The sequence below is a fragment of the Nelumbo nucifera genome, chromosome 2 (genome assembly GCF_055504915.1).
Source record: "Nelumbo nucifera cultivar China Antique chromosome 2, China Antique-T2T, whole genome shotgun sequence".
NCBI lineage: Eukaryota > Viridiplantae > Streptophyta > Magnoliopsida > Proteales > Nelumbonaceae > Nelumbo > Nelumbo nucifera.
In genome coordinates this window covers 67,793,081-67,812,130 of record NC_142650.1, presented here as the reverse complement: position 1 = coordinate 67,812,130, position 19,050 = coordinate 67,793,081, and the positions used below count along the sequence as shown (strand labels likewise).

The 19,050-nt window shown below is 35.0% G+C and overlaps 1 non-coding gene across 1 annotated transcript; it reads right to left on the bottom strand.

Moving 5' to 3' along the window:
* Nucleotides 1–18,499: 18,499 nt before the first annotated feature.
* Nucleotides 18,500–18,571, bottom strand: TRNAW-CCA (transfer RNA tryptophan (anticodon CCA)). The gene has a single exon. It is a non-coding gene; the product is annotated as a tRNA-Trp (tRNA).
* Nucleotides 18,572–19,050: the final 479 nt, after the last annotated feature.

The window sequence follows — 19,050 nt, the reverse complement described above, 5'->3', positions numbered from 1 at the left end:
GAGAAATCGATTCTAGTTTGGTCTGATAGAAAATATATAAAAGAGAAACAGAAATTTGATGGAATTTTCCCTCATTTTTTTCTCAACCTGTTCAACGGCAACGCCCCCATTTATTTATGGTTTGGGTTGAGATTTTTTAGTAGCAGTTAGACCAGGCAATTGGGTTGGATGGATTGGGTTAAGGTACTTCGGGTTGATTTTGGGTCGGATTGAATTTCGAGTTAGATTGTCAAAATGCTAGACCCTAACCCTATATGTTCAAAAAAATAATTGAAATTTAAAAAAATAAAGAAAAATTACATGAAAAATGTCAAAATTAAAAGAATTAACCTTAAAATTCCAAATATAAAATAAAAACTTGAACATTTAACAATTTAAAGAGTAACAATAAAAAGTAAAAACTAAATAGAAAAATTAAAGAGTGAAAACTTCTAACAATGCATAAATAATCTCAATTAGACTTGACAATCGGGTCAGCAGGTTGACCCATGATCCAACCCAGTTTTCGGGTCGGGTCGGGTCTTTCCACATTCAGGCAGCTATATATGAGACCCTAACCCTGTTTTTTTGGGTTGGGTTGGGTCAACTTTTTGCCAGGTCTAATAGCAGTTGTTAATGGGTCATCAACCCAATGGATTCATTTTTAATGATCAGGTGGATTGGGCCATGGTTTACCAGGACTGTCAATGGGTCGGCCAATCGGGTCTGGGTCGGGACAGTGTGGTTCCAGTCCTGCACTTATTATTAATTGGGACTAAATCACAGACCCAGAGTTGGGTCTATTGGGTCCAAACCCGATTATACTAAAAAGTATTTATATGTTAATAAAAATGATTAAAATACTAAATTATTTATATGTTAATAAGTTAAATATTTTAACTAATACTATCTCATACATTATCTATCAAACATATTATTTCAGACATGAAATATGATAAAATTATAAGAAAATATATAAGATTTTATATATTTAATAAAATAATCAGTTTTTGACAGAAAAGAACTAGAACCAACCCAATTATTAATCAAGACAAATCAGGAATTAAAACTGACAAAATCTGTTTGATTCGGTTTGGTTTTCGCAGTTTGGTAGAACTTACCCATTGAGAGCCCTAACCATTTAGATTTGTTCTCTTCTCTTATTGTTTGTTGGTCTCTGGATTCATGGGGCCTATTTGATCTAAACCCAGAAAAAAAGGGTAAAAGACTTAAATATATCTTAAGTTTTTATAAATTAACTTAAGTATACCCTAAGATTTTTTAAAAAGATTTAAATATATCATATGACTCTTTTATCTTTCATTTTCTTTCAAATTTTTAAAATATACTCTGAATTTTTCAAACTCATAGGAGGTGGATCTCTCTCTTTTCCATTTCAACACTCAAACCCATTTTTCCTTCAATTTAGAGTTCCATAGCCACCCCTCAACCCCCCCCCCCCCCAAAAAAAAAAATAATAATAATAAAAAAATAAAAAAATAGTAAAAAGAGAGAAGCGATAAGATTGTCATGCTTGCCTCATAGAGAACCATCTCTCCCAAGACTGATAATTTCTTATTTTGATTTTTCATTAATTAGTGGAGATTTGATGACAATATTTAGTTACTCATTTCCAACTGTCAATGAATTTATCAAAATAATTTCATATTAGTTTCACGATGCACTTGTTTTTAATGTTGTTTGGATTTTGTTTTTTGAAAAAAAAAATGTTGTTTAGTGTATTGGTTGATTGAATGTCAACTCAAAACACACAAATAAATGATAAAATAACGAGAAAAAATCATACCTGAAGTAGTCATATACATGAACCAAATTTCCTTGACTTTATTCTTTATCAAATATTTCCAAAACGGATTGGCTAGCAGCCTAGATCGATCCTCTTTCTTGATCTCAAGTATTTGCCTTGGAAAACTTACTTAGTGAATGCCAATAAACTTGTTCAATCCTACTTATTTTCTTCCTACATGCAAGGGTGTTCATAAAAAACCAAAAAATCCAAATTAAATCGAGCAAACTGAACTTAAAACATGTGATTATTCGGTGGGATGTGTATGTATGTATATATATTATAGTATATGTTATAAATATAAGAAACGAAACCGGTCAACCGATTAATCGATGATATCGATTTGGTTTTGATTTGGAGATTTGAAAAAAACAATAAGACTAATTCAATTTCTAAAAAGCCCTTATGATTAGATTAACCTAACTGTGAACACCTCTATTTTTGTGTAATATTTTTAACAAAGCGTCACAACAATCTTGGGAGGGCTGGACTGGACTAGTTTTGAAGTTAACTTCCGGCACTTTAGCACAAAGTGTCTCCTATCCTATCAAGTTGAAGCTCAAGCATGAGTTGAGCTCTTGAGCAGAGTCACTGGTACCCGAGAAAAAAAAATAGATACACCAATTGTCTATGGTTCATAATATTAAATCAACAGAAAGATTTGGTATAGATGAAAGTAGTGAAAGTAGTTTTAGGTGTAAAAATAAAATGCCCTACGATCGTACACCTTTTCTTTTCTGAGAGAAAGTTAATGAACATGTATATATATATATAGTTGGGCTAGGTTTGGGTTGGGTTGGATTTGAGCTATTTAAGGGCCAAGTTCAGGCTTGGCCCAAAAAATAAAAAAGTCTGACTTCTTAGGTTCCATTCCAACCTGAGAATCAAAAATCCAAGCTCAGCCAGTATAAAATTTTAGACTAGGCTAATTTGGACTTAGGCTAGGTCCGTCCAAATTGCGCCCCTAATAAATCCTATATCCTATCTAATGATTCCGTGGAGTTTATAAAGATTAGTTTGGATTCATATTTGCTAAGCAAGTTGGATATTTAAATCTGATATAGGCCAATTTATTTTGTAATAAAAAAAAAAACAATCTATACAAAGATAAAATACAAGCAGCTTCTTTTTTACTATTTTTGTCATATATATTTCAAAGAAAATGGGGTATACATGTCTTTTTACAAAACCACATAATATATATTATTGGATATAGGGGTGATCTGAATTCGATCCAATTTTTAAATGGATCCTATTTTTCGATTCGATCTGGTCCAAATATAATTCGAATAGGATCATGATGCAGTATGCTTGCACCCACCCCTATATATAGTAGGGCTAGTGAAGATAGAAAGAGTTATTGTAAAAAAATCAGAAGCTTGCCTTGGGAAAATCTAGTTTTGGTTGGTAAGATTAAGGAAAGCCATCCAATTCAACCATTTTACACCTTTTGGTTTTGAATGCAGCGTTGCAAGAAGATTGTTTTGAATTTGATGCCGGAATCCAATTCAACAATTTTGAATTTGATAAAAATGTTCGACGAATATGTTAAATATAGTTTCAAATTTGATTGATTTATATATTTGAAGATCAGATTCAAATCCCTAGCCGTGATTGTATCAACCCCGGGTCAAGTTATCAACACTGTTTTCAAACAAATCTAAAATCTGAACTAATTTCATCAAAGCATCCATCTTCCATATGATTATTAGAAATATTTCATTGATAGTTTTTTGAGTGGTTTGAAGGAGGAAATAAGGAGCATGGTCTTGACATTTAATTCCATTACCCTCTGACAAACCTTCAATCTAGCAAGATTACAAGAAGCCACCATAGATGCCCTTGTCTTGGGACCTGAGTTCACCACTTACGCAACTGAATTATCAGCCCCGTCTGAGCTTACCTACACCTAAAACTTCCAAGACATACTTTACTAATTCCAATCAACAATCCGTAATTCTTTTCCATCCTTTACATCTAATCCTAATTCTACCTACAGCTCTATTGCTCAGTCCAAATCCAACCCACTAAAGTCTCCAAATGAAACTCTGCCTACCAAAATATTGCACTACTCAGAAATGAAGGCTAGAAGTGAGAAAGGTTTATGTTTCTATTGTGATGAAAGATGGCGGCCTGGCTATAGATGTAAGAAAAAGTTGTTCCATATATGATCATAGCCACAACACCTGAGAAAGAAGATGATGAAGGTCCTGGAGAGTCAAAGAGTACATAGGAAGAAATTGTTGCAGAAGGGGATATGAAATTGTTTGTGCATGCACTAGTAGGCAGTACAGCCTAACACACACTCAAGATTCAAGGATTGGCCAAGAGGAAGCCAATTACTATTCTCATAGATGGTGGGAGCACCCACTATTTCTTAGATTCATAGGTAGCACAACAAATAGGATGGCTAAACAAGGAAGTAGGACGGATGTTAGTGATGGTAGCTGATGGTAGCAAGATGATCAGCATAACTGTATACTATGGATTTATTTGGAAGATGCAAGGGAATGGAATTCTCAGCAGATGTTAGAACCATTAGATTAGGAGGATGTGATATGGTCCTCGGAGTTGATTGGATGAAAACTCATGGTCCAGTCATTTTCGACTTTAGCAAAAACCAACTAACAATTAGTCGGAAAGGAAAGGTGTCATTGAAAGGCCTGACGGAAGAGGTAGAGCTGCAATCTATCAATGTTCATTCACTACATAAGATGATCAAGAGAAAGGCTTACAAGCTTTTCGGACAATTATTCTTGATGAACACCACAACAGAACAGCACCCACAGGTAACACACTCTTACCAAATTGAGGGATTGTTATTTGAAATTTCTGTAGTGTTTGAAGAACCAACTACACTACCACCACACAGGCTCAAGACCATCAAATACACCTCAATCCAAATGCAACCCCTGTTATATGTAGGCCTTATAAGTATTCATATGTATAAAAGGCAAGGGTAGAAAAATTGGTGAAGGAAATGCTGAAAATTGGCATTATCAGACCAAGCACTAATGCTTTTGCCTTACTTGTAATCTTAGTAAAAAAAAAAAAAGATGACAGTTGGAGGTTTTGTGTTGATTACCGAACCGTAAATGACATAACAATTAAGGATAAGTATCATATTCCCTTGATTGATGACTTGTTGGATGAGTTGAAAGCGCTAAAGTATTCTCCAAACTAGATCTAAGGGCAGGTTACCACCAAATTAGAATGAAGGAGGATGTGCACAAGACTGCATTCAAAACACAATAAGGGCATTATGAATTCAAAGCAATGCCCTTTGGTCTCACCAATGCCTCAACAACATTTCAGTCTATTATGAATGAGATGTTTAGGCCTTACCTTAGGCATTTTGTGTTGGTATTTTTTTATGATATTTTGGTCTACAGCATGGACTTCCCCACATATCGAACACCTTAGGGTGGTGCTTGCAATGCTGCAATAGAATCAGTTTTATGCAAAAATGTCCAAATGCTCCTTTGCACAAGGACAAATTGAATTTTTGGCCATATTATATCAGGAGAGGGGGTGGCCACAGATCCAACTAAGGTGGAAAGCATGGTATCTTGGTCCAAACAAACTAATGTGAAGGCTTTGAGAAGATTATTCGGCCTAACTAGTTATTATAGGAAGTTCATCCAAAATTATAGTCATTAGCAAGCCCTTAACAGAACTACAGAAGAAGGATAATTTTCATTGGACTGAAGTTGTTGATAAAGCCTTCGAGTCCTTGAAGAAAATTATGGTCACCGCTCCTATTCTTACCTTACCTGATTTCAAAAAGGAGTTTGTGGTAGACACTGATGCATGCCACTTAGGCATTGGTGTTGTCCTTATGCAAAATGGAAAGCCATTAGCATATCTCAACAAGGCATTGAGCCCCAAGAATTTGGGCCTCTCTATTTATGAAAAAAAAACTTAAGGCAATAGTTTTTGTAGTCACAAGATGGAGGTCTTACCTATTAAGACAACAGTTTACTATACAAACTGGTCATCAAAGCTTAAAATACTTGTTAGAATAGAAATTGTCACAAGTGGCTTGCTAAGTTGTTGGGATTAAAGTACAAAATTGAATACAAGAAGAAAGTGGAGAATAGAGGTGTTGATGCTCTTTCTCGACTAATTGAAAATCAAGGTTGTTGCAATGTTGTGTCTTGTGTTCAGCCATTATGGATGGAAAAAATCAGCAACGGTTATGAACAAGGTAATAAAGCCAAACAACTCATTACAACCCTTTGCATCATGTTAAACCCCCCTATCAGTATCACCAAGGCATTTTGTGGTACCAAGGCAGAATTTTTGTGGGCTCTAACAACACCCTAAAGACACAACTTCTTAGTAGCCTACACACTTCAGCTGTAGGGGGCATTCAAGCATGCTATAATAGGGCTAAACCTCTTTTCTATTAGCTGGGCCTAAGAATAGATGTTAAAAAGTTTGTGATTGAGTGCGATGTATGTCAATGAAATAAAGAAGAGATTGTCCCTTATCCAGGGTTGCTTCAACCACTATACCTGACCAGTCATGGAGACATATTTGCATGAATTTTTTCGAAGGACTTCCTAAGTCAGTAGGCAAAGAACCATCATGGTCGTCATTGATAGGTTTACCAAGTATGCCCACTTTATCCCCTTAGCACATCCCTTTTCTACTGAGTCCATTGCTCTCTTATTCCTAGATTACATCCACAAACTCCATGGGTTACCCCAAAGCATTGTTATAGATAGAGACAAAATCTTTGTTAGTGGATTTTGGAGGGAGATCTTTAAACTATTAGGGACTAAGCTCCATTTCAGTTCAGCCTATCATCCTCAAACAGATGGGTAGACTGAGAGACTCAATAGGTGCTTGGAAACATATCTTCGATGCATGGCAAGTCAAAGACCTAAATAGTGGTGCAAATGGTTGTCCTTGGCTGAATGGTGTTATAATACCAACTACCATATTGCCTTAAGAATGATGCCATTTCAGGCTCTCTATGGTTTATGTTCCACCCCAATTGTTTATTGGCCCACAATTGAAGTATATAGTAGTAGTAGTCGAGGATTTTTTGCTATAGAAACAACAAATGATACAACTCATCAAAGATAATTTCTCATTGGTACAAAATAGAATGTCATGTTTCCTAGTTCAAAAGGAAGGTTGGGCCAAATATCAGTCCCCAACCCACACTACCAATGATGGGGACTGATATTTGGCCCAACCTTCCTTTTGAACTCTATCCTAATCAAATATCAGTTCAAAAGGAAGGTTGGGCCAAATGTCATGAAAACAAAATCATCTATCCTAATCAAATAATTAATTAAGGCTTTGCAAAGCTACACACTGATGAGGTCAACTATTCATAGGAACTCTTCACAGCAAGTGTTAAAGGATGTAAGATTTACTAATGCTATATGTTATATATTGATAGAACCTATATTCCAAAAAATAGAGATGCAATGCTCGGTTATGTGCTATTAACAAATGATTAGAAAGTGCTATTAGCAACAGGTCACCCGTGCAAGGCATGTGATGCAGCAAAGGCAAAATGGAAAGCTCTCATAGTTGGACTTGAGGAAGCAAGAATGAGAAAAATACCTTCTTTGGCAGTTCTGTTAGATGTTCAACATATGGTGGATCTTATAAGTAGAAAGATAACTAAATGTACTTAGCGTGAGAAGCCATATCTAGATCAGATCTTCAGCTTTACTAAAGTGTTTTGATCTATGTAGTATATAGTATGTAAATAGGAAGGAAAATGATCTGGCTCATAGTTTAGCAATAAGTTTATCCGTTACTTGTCCATCTCATCTTGAACAACATCAATAATCAATTTTGTACAATCATTTCAAATACGAGTAAAATGTTTAAGGGTAAATCTGACCAAATAAATTTTCTCTATTAGACTATTGTTGTTTATTATATCAGATGGCTAGAAATAAATCTTTATTTGGAGGTATCTTTTTTTTTGTGGATTGGGTTATTAGGATAGTGTTATATAAGTTTTAGAGAATCAGATTGAGCATCAACTTGGAAAAAGGAGAGGTTCATAGATCAGAAGTTCAACTAGGGTTGGACCTATTCATCTTAGTTTTAATTTTTTATATTAAAAACTAAGATTTGAAATAAAAAAATGCATCTTTTGGCAAAAATAGTAGGCCTTGGAAAATTTAAGATCTTGAAAAGTTACCCAAAATAAAAAAAAAAAAAAGATCACCCCAATAGAACATCTTAGAAAGTTCTGGTCCGGAAGTTTATATTTACTTTTAAAAAAAAAAAATCAAGAAACTAGTTGGTTTTCTGAAAACAGAACTAGTTCACCATTTTTCCAATTGGACCAGCCAAGTTAATCGATTTAACTGATTTTTAACACATTCTAGTTTTGGGGGGTATAACAAAACTGACCAAGGGCTTGAGTCATGGTTCAACTGATCTGGTTTTCTTAACATTGGTGTTATCTATGATTTAGGGTTATGAAGGCTTGGAAAAAAATATGTAGGATATTCTTCTAAGGGCTTGTTCATTTTCTAATAAATTTGGGGTGGGGGGGAGTTGGTCAATGTTGATGTTGACCAACTTTCCCATGTTTTTTTGCAAGGAAATATAACACCCACAAAAAGTGAACTTTTTCTTCTGATAAATTTTTGGGCCACTTTCCTGAGAAGGAAAATTGACCAAACTATTATGGGACTAATATATCCCAACTAGCACACTAAAGTTAGAACATTTTTAAAAATTTCTCATTTACCTAGATAACATTTATCTATAAATTAATCTATACTATATATAAAAGTGTGAATATAAAGTGAAATTTTTTAGGACTAAAATTACCCTCTATTTCATTGTTTGAGAAAGGGTATAAAAATCATTTTATTATAACTCTAATGGTTACTAAAACGCCCATATTTGTGTATTTAGTTCATCTCTAATTGTAATGATTGAAAATGTAACTTCAATTATTATTTTCCACATTTAATCCCCTCTTATTAAGTCTTATAGTACTAACTCTTACTTTTTCTAATTAAATCCTATATTTAAGTTATTTTTCACTAATAAATGCTATTAATTAGATCTATGTCAATGTTTTTAACAATATAAACCCATATATTTTAAAATTGACTCAAAAACAAAACTATTTTTTATCCAAGAGGTGGTTAATCAATTCAACCAACTGAATCAAATTGATCAACATATGAAGTCATAGTTAGGTTATAAAAATTTTAAAATAGAACTAAATATAAAAAATTATAAACATGTAGAAAAAATTAGACACATTATATTTGTACTAATCAAATTAAAAAAAAAAATAAGTACAATAAACAAAAAATATTTTTATTGATAATGCAAATGAAATACATAATTTACAACTAACTAACCAAAAATGGAATAATTTTATTGTTTGACAAAGATCAATAGTTCAACTTTTGGGTTAAATGTATTAACCTTTAATGTCATAAATAAATAATAAAAATTAAAAAAAAAATGTAAAAACAAAAATGAAAACATACATAAATTTTGCAAAAAATCATTTAGGCACATGTATAATATCATATATTTATCATATTAAAAAAAAGTAAGTGTGACATATAAAAATTATTTTTATGCACAAAAATACAAAAGAATTATAGAAAATACTGAACACATTTATAATTCTATATTTACACTACTATAAAAATATGAATAGGATTATGAATCTTTCTTTTGACTATAATACTCATGTTTGAATTTAGTCCCTATTTAATAGGTTTAAATTATAAATTAAACTACTACTTTTCACCTCATTCAATTCTCTCTATTTAAATTCTACATTTTTTTTATAAATGAACAAAAAAAATACACCAAAAAGATAACAAATTACAAAAAGAATAGTCTATGTATTTGCACAATATAATTAAACTACTACATTGTATTTCACTTCATTTACAATGCAAACAAACATAACAAGTCAAAATCTGAAAAAAAAATCAAAATATGCACCCAAAGCATTTGCACTCTCATACTTCTGCTCCAAAGCAAATGAAATTGCAAATTTGCAATGCAAACAGACCAAGCCAAGTATTTTTGAAATGTTTAAGGAATTGTAGTGAACTCTAACAAGTTTTGTTTTGAATTTATCAGAAAAAAGGCTATAACAGGTTTCTGGAGTTTAGAGCTTCAACTAATAGTTGCTTCAATGGTTAATGGACTCAGGTGTGGCTCCATCAAAGGAACACCATTTAATGGATATCATTGGTGTGCATTAGATTATTTGGAAGGTTCAGCCCAAAGCTATTTTTCAACCCCCATGAAGCGTTAGATCCAGCTAGTATTATAGAAAGGATTGAATATTTTAGGCTCAGTTTGGAAGGAGTACAAATACAAATATGTAGAGTGCAAAACATTGAATATTTGTATGTATTTGCACAGTTCATATTTGTATTTGTACTCTTTCCAAATTGAGCCTTATAGTCTCCTAAGAATTGCTTAAACTTCATTCCCATAGACTGGATAATCTCTTACATATCAGAAGGGTATTAACCATTGAATATAGCCACATGTAATATGTATATCTTATGGTATGGTGCAATATGTATCGATACTTCGAAGTTGGGTAAATATTGACAGGTGGGCCAATTAATTCGAGAGCAATGCCTCATATTATCATGTTACTATAACTTCTAGGGGTGAAACTTGGATTTGGATTGTGCCCTAATGCTAACCCAAGCTCCATATAGTTGAAATTCTTCAAAATTGAGCAAACCGATTTACAGGCCTAAGTCACTCCTAAAGCTCTGCTTGTGCTCCGTGTTAGATGCAGAAATCTTTCCCTACCTTTTCTTTCAAACCAAACACAGCCTAACAGATGTTGTCCAAACTCCTTCAGAAGTTTCTATTCTTTACTTCCTAGTTAGTGGAAAGTTTAGTGGTGTAGCCCATGATGTGGCCCAACTAACTAGACACCAATCAAGCCCGTTATCTTGGTTTACTTAACTCCTTACTTGTATTTGAGAGAAATAATCGGTTCAGATCTCTCCGTTTCTTTGATAATTTCACAGAATTTTGGCATTCGTAGCATGGTCCGGACACTTTGGACTTGGATTGACAGTTTGACACGAATTCAATGTTATAAAGTTTGGGGGAAGTAATTATAATTACCAAACTTTAAGTGTAATATATAAGAATTATTTTTATACAAAAAAATATACAAAAATTTGAACACATTTATAATTCTATATTTATACTATTAAAAATATGAATAAGATTATGAAACTTTTTTTTACTAAGATACTCATTTTTGAATTTATTTCCTATTTAATAAGTTTAAATTGTAAATTAAGCTATTGCTTTTTACTTCATTCAATTCTCTCTATTTAAATCTTATATTTTTTTATAAATGAATAGAAAAAGATACACCAAAAAGATAAAACATTACGAAAAGAATAGTCTAGCCAAGTATGTAGGCTTGTCAATGATACTTGAAACTTCACAATTCGATCACATTATCTCATATTTGGATGAGGTGTTTATGTAATCAAATTTGAATTTTGCAATTTACATCTGATTAATAATAAAAAACAAATATATATATATATAAAAACAAAAAATAAAAAATACATAAAGTTTATAGAAAATTTTAGATACATTATTATTATTATTGTCATCATCTAGAATTGCCCCGTACAAAGCACTTGCACACTTACTACTACAAGTAAATGCATCTATCTGATTTATCCAATATAATTAACTTCTCGGTAAATGTACCCTAAGTGATCTAGTGATTCAGGGCTTCAATGATTGCCAATATTTTAGTGGGGAATAGTTTTATAACATACTGTTCAGATCTACCCATACTTTTGTGCTATTATTCATGGAAGATGTTCCCAATTCGTATTAGTGAGGACTAGTAGATTCCAATTCGTATTAGTGGTCTAAAAAGCATGGTTTTCAAAATCAGACTGGACCAGAAAAATCGAGAACCATTCACCTAATAGGTTTTCACCCAAAACTGTTTTTTGACCAAAAACCATTTATATGATCAGTGAATCGCTGATCCGAGCAGTCGAACGATTGACTTGGACAACAGTTTTTGACCATTTTTTTATTCTTTTATTATTTTTTATCAAAATAGACCTTTCATTCAAACCAGATGGTCAGACCGTTCAACCCAACAACGGGTCCTAGAACGGTTTAAAACCTTGCTAAAAGGTGAAGTTATTGGACTTTTTCTTTTATTTCGAATTTCATGTTTAGAATTCTAATACTTTTTTATATCAATGATGGTACGATCATGGCAGCTGCTTTTATAACCACAAAAAAAAAAAGAAAAAAAAATAGTCGTTAATTTTTTGAGTAGAGAAAACAAGGGGGCTCGCATGTTACAGTAATATTAATGATATTAGACTTTTTCTTTGAACTAACTTCATTTTGTTGATATTGGTAGAAACCAAAATCGGACAGCCGCTCTAGTTCATTTGATACAAAATGAATTAATTGTCAGCAGCATTCCATTATTAAAATTTAAAAAACTGATTTAATTATATGGTAGATAGAATCGAAATCGAAATATGTGAAAATCGAATAAACTGAATCGAAATTTTTTTTGGTTATTTAAAACTGAAATTATTTAACCTCAAAGATGCAATGCAGCGTAGGAAGATGTAGGTGGCCAACAGCACTCGACAACGAATCAACACCATTTGTGTTTGGAGTCTGGAGCGCAGGAAGAAGAAGAGGACCGAAGCCTGAAGCCTGGAGCCCGGAGGAACTGAGGAAGCTGTAACGCAGCAGTGGCAGCCGACAGCCGGCAGCCGCAGCACTCGGCAACGAGTCAACGCCGTTCATGACTTCGTGTTCAATGTTCCTGCTGGTGCTGGGTGAGCTGGTGACGTTCGGCAGCCGCAGCAGTCAATGCCCATATTTTTTAGTTGAAGTGGTTATCTAGTATGGTGTGATAAGACAATGGTACCACCAAATTTGATATTTTTTGAAGAAATAACAATGGTACCAAATATTGTGTCATAACTCAAATCATTTGTGATAGAAAAAATGTATTCTTATAAAATCTGTATTGAGCAACATAAAATATTACAAGTAGAAGGCAATAATACCAAACACAACCTTAAACAAATTATCATAAAATGGAATGTAAAAGAAGAATCCATGTATAGTGAAATTAAAAGACAGAAATGGGTTTTTAATTAAATCTGATTGAATCCTAGAGGACTTAAAACAATTATAAGAAGGGTTTAATAGTAGAAACACACATGCCTAGCTAAATTAAATAATTCGGATTTGAATCAAATTAAATACTATTTATTTGCAGTGCTGTCCCTTCCATATCTTTGAACCTTGAATAATTTTGAATAATTTAGAAACGATGGGCTTCTTCCCTTGTCAAAACAAACAAAAAAACAAGGATATTGATAATGGGTGATTTGGTCTGATCTCATAATTGGGTGACATGTGTACGTGATTCGATGTAAACGACAACTCAATATGAGCAGATCGGCACGTGGACATGGCTCAACACAGGTGACAAATCAGCAAGTATCAGCTCGCTACAAAACGACCTCATAATTGAGCCCATCCCAGTTCACGAACTAAAACAACAGCACCAAGTTCTCAGCAGTCTGAACCCAAGCAAGTGGGCCACCTCGAAGACGACTTGCCTCGGGCAGAATCACCTCGGCATGCCACCAGTAGCTCGTCATGGGTAGCTCGCCACCAAGTAGCTCGCTACAGGGTTGCTCGTTGTCAGGTAGCCTAGCGTCTCGCGAGAAGCTTCCTACCTGACAGGACCGTACCTGCCAACCCTGAAGACTGCACCCACGTCCCTTCTCTGGCGGCGCAGTATCTGCCAACTCTGAGGATTGCACTCATGTCTCTCGCCTAGCGGCGTCATGCTTGCCAACCCCGAAGGTTGTCTCCTCTACGAGGAGAGCAGCTACTTTAGCGGCAGTTGAGCGGCTGGTGGTTCTGCGGCGTTATTGGGCACCGCGGTGGAGCTGGTTGTCGGCTTTGCTACAGCGTTGGGAACTGCTGTTGGTAGAAATGACACAGGACTTGCTACTGGTAGTGCTGAAGCTGCTGGACTTGCTGCATCTAGGCTTGAATGGCCCGTACGCACTATACTAGGTCGCCCAACTGGTTCTCCCCACTGCGGGTGGAACCACGGAGGGTTCAGTGAAGGTGGTGTTCACCGCAGGAGGAAGTGGGGTGTTCACCGCCTCGGCGGCCTGGGACAGGTTCAACGTGGGGACCCCAAAAGTGCTAAGAGGTACAGTAAACTGACTGATACGCACGGTGGGAGCCAAAAGTTGCCCCCATAAGTGTTCATTTTGTTGTTCTGCTCGGCGTTGCTAGAAGACGCCACTGATGCTAGTGAAAGTTTGGTAGATAAGGCTTTTCGAAGCGTTTCCCACAGACGGCACCAATTGATGATACGCAATCCAGCCACTCCTAGCAGGAAGTGACTGAACTCCTAACTGGCAACGGGCAAGAGATACCTGCGTGAAGAGAGATGAAGGAACCCGGGGTTGCTCACCCAGCAGGAGCACTCCAATGCTTAAGTTAGTACTCGGTTGCGAGCTGGAAGAGAATGAGTTTGCAAGAAGAGAAAGCTAGAGAGTGGTGAATATGCGATACCTTGGCCCCTGGGGGGTTGAAGTCTTTATATACTGGCATCCTGACAGGTTTGGTGGGATTGATCTTGAATCTCTGTTGCGGCGATCTTTTGTCAGGTAACGTTTCGGAGTGACTGGCTGTCATCGTCAGGACTCGGGAGCAGGTGGGCTAATGCGACCGTTGTAGGGTACGGTCCCGCCAGGTAGGAGACAACCTCCGGGGTTGGCAGGCACGACGCCGCTAGGCGAGAGACATGAGTGCAGTCCTCAGAGTTGGCAGATACTGCGCCGCCAGACAAGGGACGTGGGTGCAGTCTTCAGGGTTGGCAGGTACGGTCCTATCAGGCAGGAAGCTTCTCGCGAGACGCCGGGCTACTTGTCAACGAGCAACCCTATAGCGAGCTACCCTTGACGAGCTATTGGTGGCGTGCCGAGGTGATTCTGCCCGAGGCAAGTCGTCTTCGAGGTGGCCCACTTGCTTGGGTTCGGACTGCTGAGAACTCGGTGTTGTTGTTTTAGTTCGCGAACTGGGATGGGACTCAACCCGAAGTACCTTTAGCTCTGGACATTAGTGTATTCGAGCTCGTTCTGTAGCGAGCCAATACTTACTGAGATGTCACTTGCGTTGAGCCATGTCCACGTGCCGATCTGCTCATGTCGAGTTGTCGTTTACGTCGAATCACGTACACGTATCACCCAATTATGAGGTCGGGCCAAATCAAATATCATTGTTGTCAAATTTGTATTGGGCTAGGTGTATTTCGTACAATATGGTTGGTATTGTTTTTGAAAATATAAATATTTGACACATCATAAAATATAATATAATTTTGCTATTGTTGCCCAGATTTTAAAATGTTGACTTATTTAAATTACCACAACATTAGTATAAATTGATTTGAGCTTATTTTTATGTAAAGTAGCTTTTAAAGATAATTTAGAACCTTTTGTACCTTTTTTTTTCATTTTCTATTTCAATGAATTAAGCGGCTGAACCAAATGGTTAGAGCCTGTTTCACCCGTCTCTCTTAGGAATAGCAACAGAACAGGTTCGGCGTGGGGATCATATTCCCTGTCCGTGACCCCGATATTGGAATAAATCCCCGTCCCTAACCCCAATCTTCATAAGAGATAAAAGTTGTCTTCCATCTCCAATCCCCAATAGGGATCTAGATCCCCGAAATTTTTTAGTTAACAATATTTTTTTAAAACAAATTTACTTAAAATAAATAAAAATTTTAAAATATAAATAACATTTTAAATATATTTTGACATATATAAATAATATAAATGATATCATATATAATAATATATTTAATATATATCATTGGGGTCGAGGCGGGTCTCTCTCTCTCTCTCTCTCTCTCTCTCTCTCTCTCAAAACCACCTACCTTACCTTCCCATAGCATTTTTTTATGCCTATTACAAAATCTCCCCTAAAGTTTGGTAATTGCTATCATCTCCCCTGAACTTTCTGACATAGTTGCATGTAGATCCCATTTGGTAGATCTTCTAAAAAGAGGCATAAAATGTTCAAAATACCCATGTAATAACTTTTAATCCAAATGTTTATTTTCCAATATTTCTCCTCATATGAATCACTAGCCCGAATCCTTCCAATCTCTTTTTTTAAAATTGATTTATTTTCAAATTTTGCCCTTCATATCAATCATTCAAAGGCAAAGCTGTAATTTTAAATTCTTTATTTTTTTGTTGTTTATAAAATTTTGTATTATTTTTCTATAAAAACCAGCATTTTTATAAATGAACAAAAAAAGATACACCAAAAAGATAAAACATTACAAAAAGATTAGTCTGTGTATTTGCACAGTATAATGAAATTACTACATTTTATTCCATGTCATTTACAATGGAAACAAACATAATAAGTCAAAATCTGAAAAAAAAAATCAAAATATGCACCCAAAGCATTTGCACTCTCATACTTCTGCTCCAAAGCAAATGAAATTGCAAATTTGCAATGCAAACAGACCAAGCCAAGTATTATTGAAATGTTTAAGGAATTGTAATGAACTTTAACAAGTTTTGTTTTGAACTTATAAGAAAAAAGGCTATAACAGGTTGATTAAGAGGTTTCTGGAACCGATTTAGAGCTTCAACTAATAGTTGCTTCAATGAGTAATGAACTCAAGTGTGACTTCATCAAAGGCATATCATTGCTGTGTATTAGATGATTTGGAAGGTTCAGCTCAAAGCTATTTTTCAACCTATGAAGCGTTAGATCCAACTAGTATATAGCAAGGATTGAATATTTTAGGTTCAGTTTGGAATAAGTACAAATACAAAAATGTAGAGTGCAAAACCTTATATTTGCATTATTTTGTATGTATTTGCATGGTAGATATTTGTATTTGTACTCTTTCCAAACTGAGCCTTATGGTCTCCTAAGAATTGCTTAAACTTCATTCTCAAGGATTGAATCTCTTACATATAGCCACATGTAATATGTATATCTTATGGTATGGTGCAATATGTATCGATATTTCGAAGTTGGGTAAATATTGACAGGTGGGTCATTAATTCGAGAGCAATGCCTCATAACTTCTAGGGGTGCAATTTGGATTGGGTTGGACTGGGCCTAATACTAATCCAAGCTCAATATAGTTGAAATTCTTCAAAATTGAGCAATCCGATTTGCAGCCTTAAATCACTCCTGAAGCTCTGGTTGTACTCCGTGTAAGACGCAGAGACCTTTTCCTACCTTTTTTTTCAAAGCAAACACAGCTTAACAATGATTCCAAGGATGATGTTGTCCAAACTCTTTCGGAAATCGGAAATTTCTATTTTTACTTCCTTATTAGTGGAAAGTTTAATGGTGTAGCCCATGATTTGGCCCAATTAACTAGACACCAATCAAGCCCATGATTTGGCCCAATTAACTAGCATAGTCCAGCCCACAATTGAGGGCTTGTCCTCTGTGACTGAGATTCGAATCCGGCGAACACTTTGACTTGGATTGACAGTTTGACACGAATTCAATGGTTATCAAACTTTAAAGGAGATTTTAGCAATAATCTAAACCCTTTAAAGTAGGGATGTTCATCGGTCGGGTTAGGTTGATTTGAGTCATTTTCTTCAACCGACCCAATCTAGTAGGTTTACTTATTGATTAAATCGAAACCGACCAACCCTGAAAAAAAACCAACCCAAACATAAAGGGTCGGTTTGGATTGGTTTATCGGTTTAGTTGGTTTTTATATATATTTTAAATTAAAATATCTATTTATATTTAAGTTTTTTTTTAGTTTTTATTCAAAATCAAAATATATATTTAAACCGATTAATTTTTTATGTAAAACTGATTTTTTTTGTTAATATATATTTAAATTTATACAAAACTGAATTAAATATTGTACCATTGTATTATATTTGTATTGGTTTTACGTTTATAGTTTTTATCATAAATAACCAATATTTATTTCAAACTTCAAACAAACACAAATAAAACATATCAACCTTTAAAATATAGGGTAGGGACTAATTAATAATTACTTAAACACTTAAACATATAGGATCAGTTCAGTTCAGTTTGGTTTTGGTTTCATGTATGAAAATCGAACCAAGTTACTGATTTATTTTCTCATACAAACCGAAACCAATTGGTGGTTTTAAAAAATTGACCAACTCGGATTGGGTCGGGTCGGTTTATTCGATTTCACATTTAATATGAACACCCCTACCTTTAGGAGATGTATCAATAATTTATTTAAAAGTTTTGGTAAGTTAAGTTTTCGGATATGCAACCAACAGGCTGTTCCCACAGCCCTTGTATTTTGTAGGTAGACGTGTGGGAACAGTTTGTGGGTAGCAGATCCCGAGTAACGGATTTTTTTTGGGATTGATTTTGGGGTAAAATATAAAAGCCCCCTTTGTGGTTTCTGAAATCATAAAAACTTCCCTTGAGGTTTTACTTTCATAAGAAATTCCTATGGATGCATTAACTGTTTCCAAAAGCACCCATTTTATCCTTATATTTATCTATTTAGAGGGAAATTTATTAAAATGCCCCCAAACGAGATTTTAACTTTTAAAATCCGATTATTTCGAATATCGCATTAGAGTTTATGGGTGAGGTGAAACCTCAATAAAAACAAAAATCTTGAATTGAACCCGACGTGAATCGAACACGCAACCTTCTGATCTGGAGTCAGACGCGCTACCATTGCGCCACGGATCCGTTACTTGACAATGAAGTCGATGCTTTATATTGGTTTTATACACTCTGCCGTTAAATGGACTGATCTTCCCGCGGCTTTCCCGCGGCCCAATAGGCCAAGAATATGTCTAACCAGAGATTTTTAATTAGGGTAAAAATATACCTTATGGGTTTTTATAAATTGACTTAAACTTACCCTAAATTTTGAAAAAAAAAATACTTAAACTACACTTGGCAAGTAAAAAGTTGACCTAACTCATGAATCCGATCCAACCCAACCTGAAAAAACAGGGTTAGGCTCTCATATTTAGCTATCTGAATGTGAGAATGACCTGACCCAACCCAATCCAACCCAGAAAAAACTAGGTTGGGTTGGATTGGGTCATGGGTCAACCTGTTAACCCGATTGTCAAGTCTAATTGGGACTATTTATATGCATTGTTAGAAGTTTCCATTCTTTAATTTTTTTCTATTTATTCTTTTTATTGTTTACTCTTAAA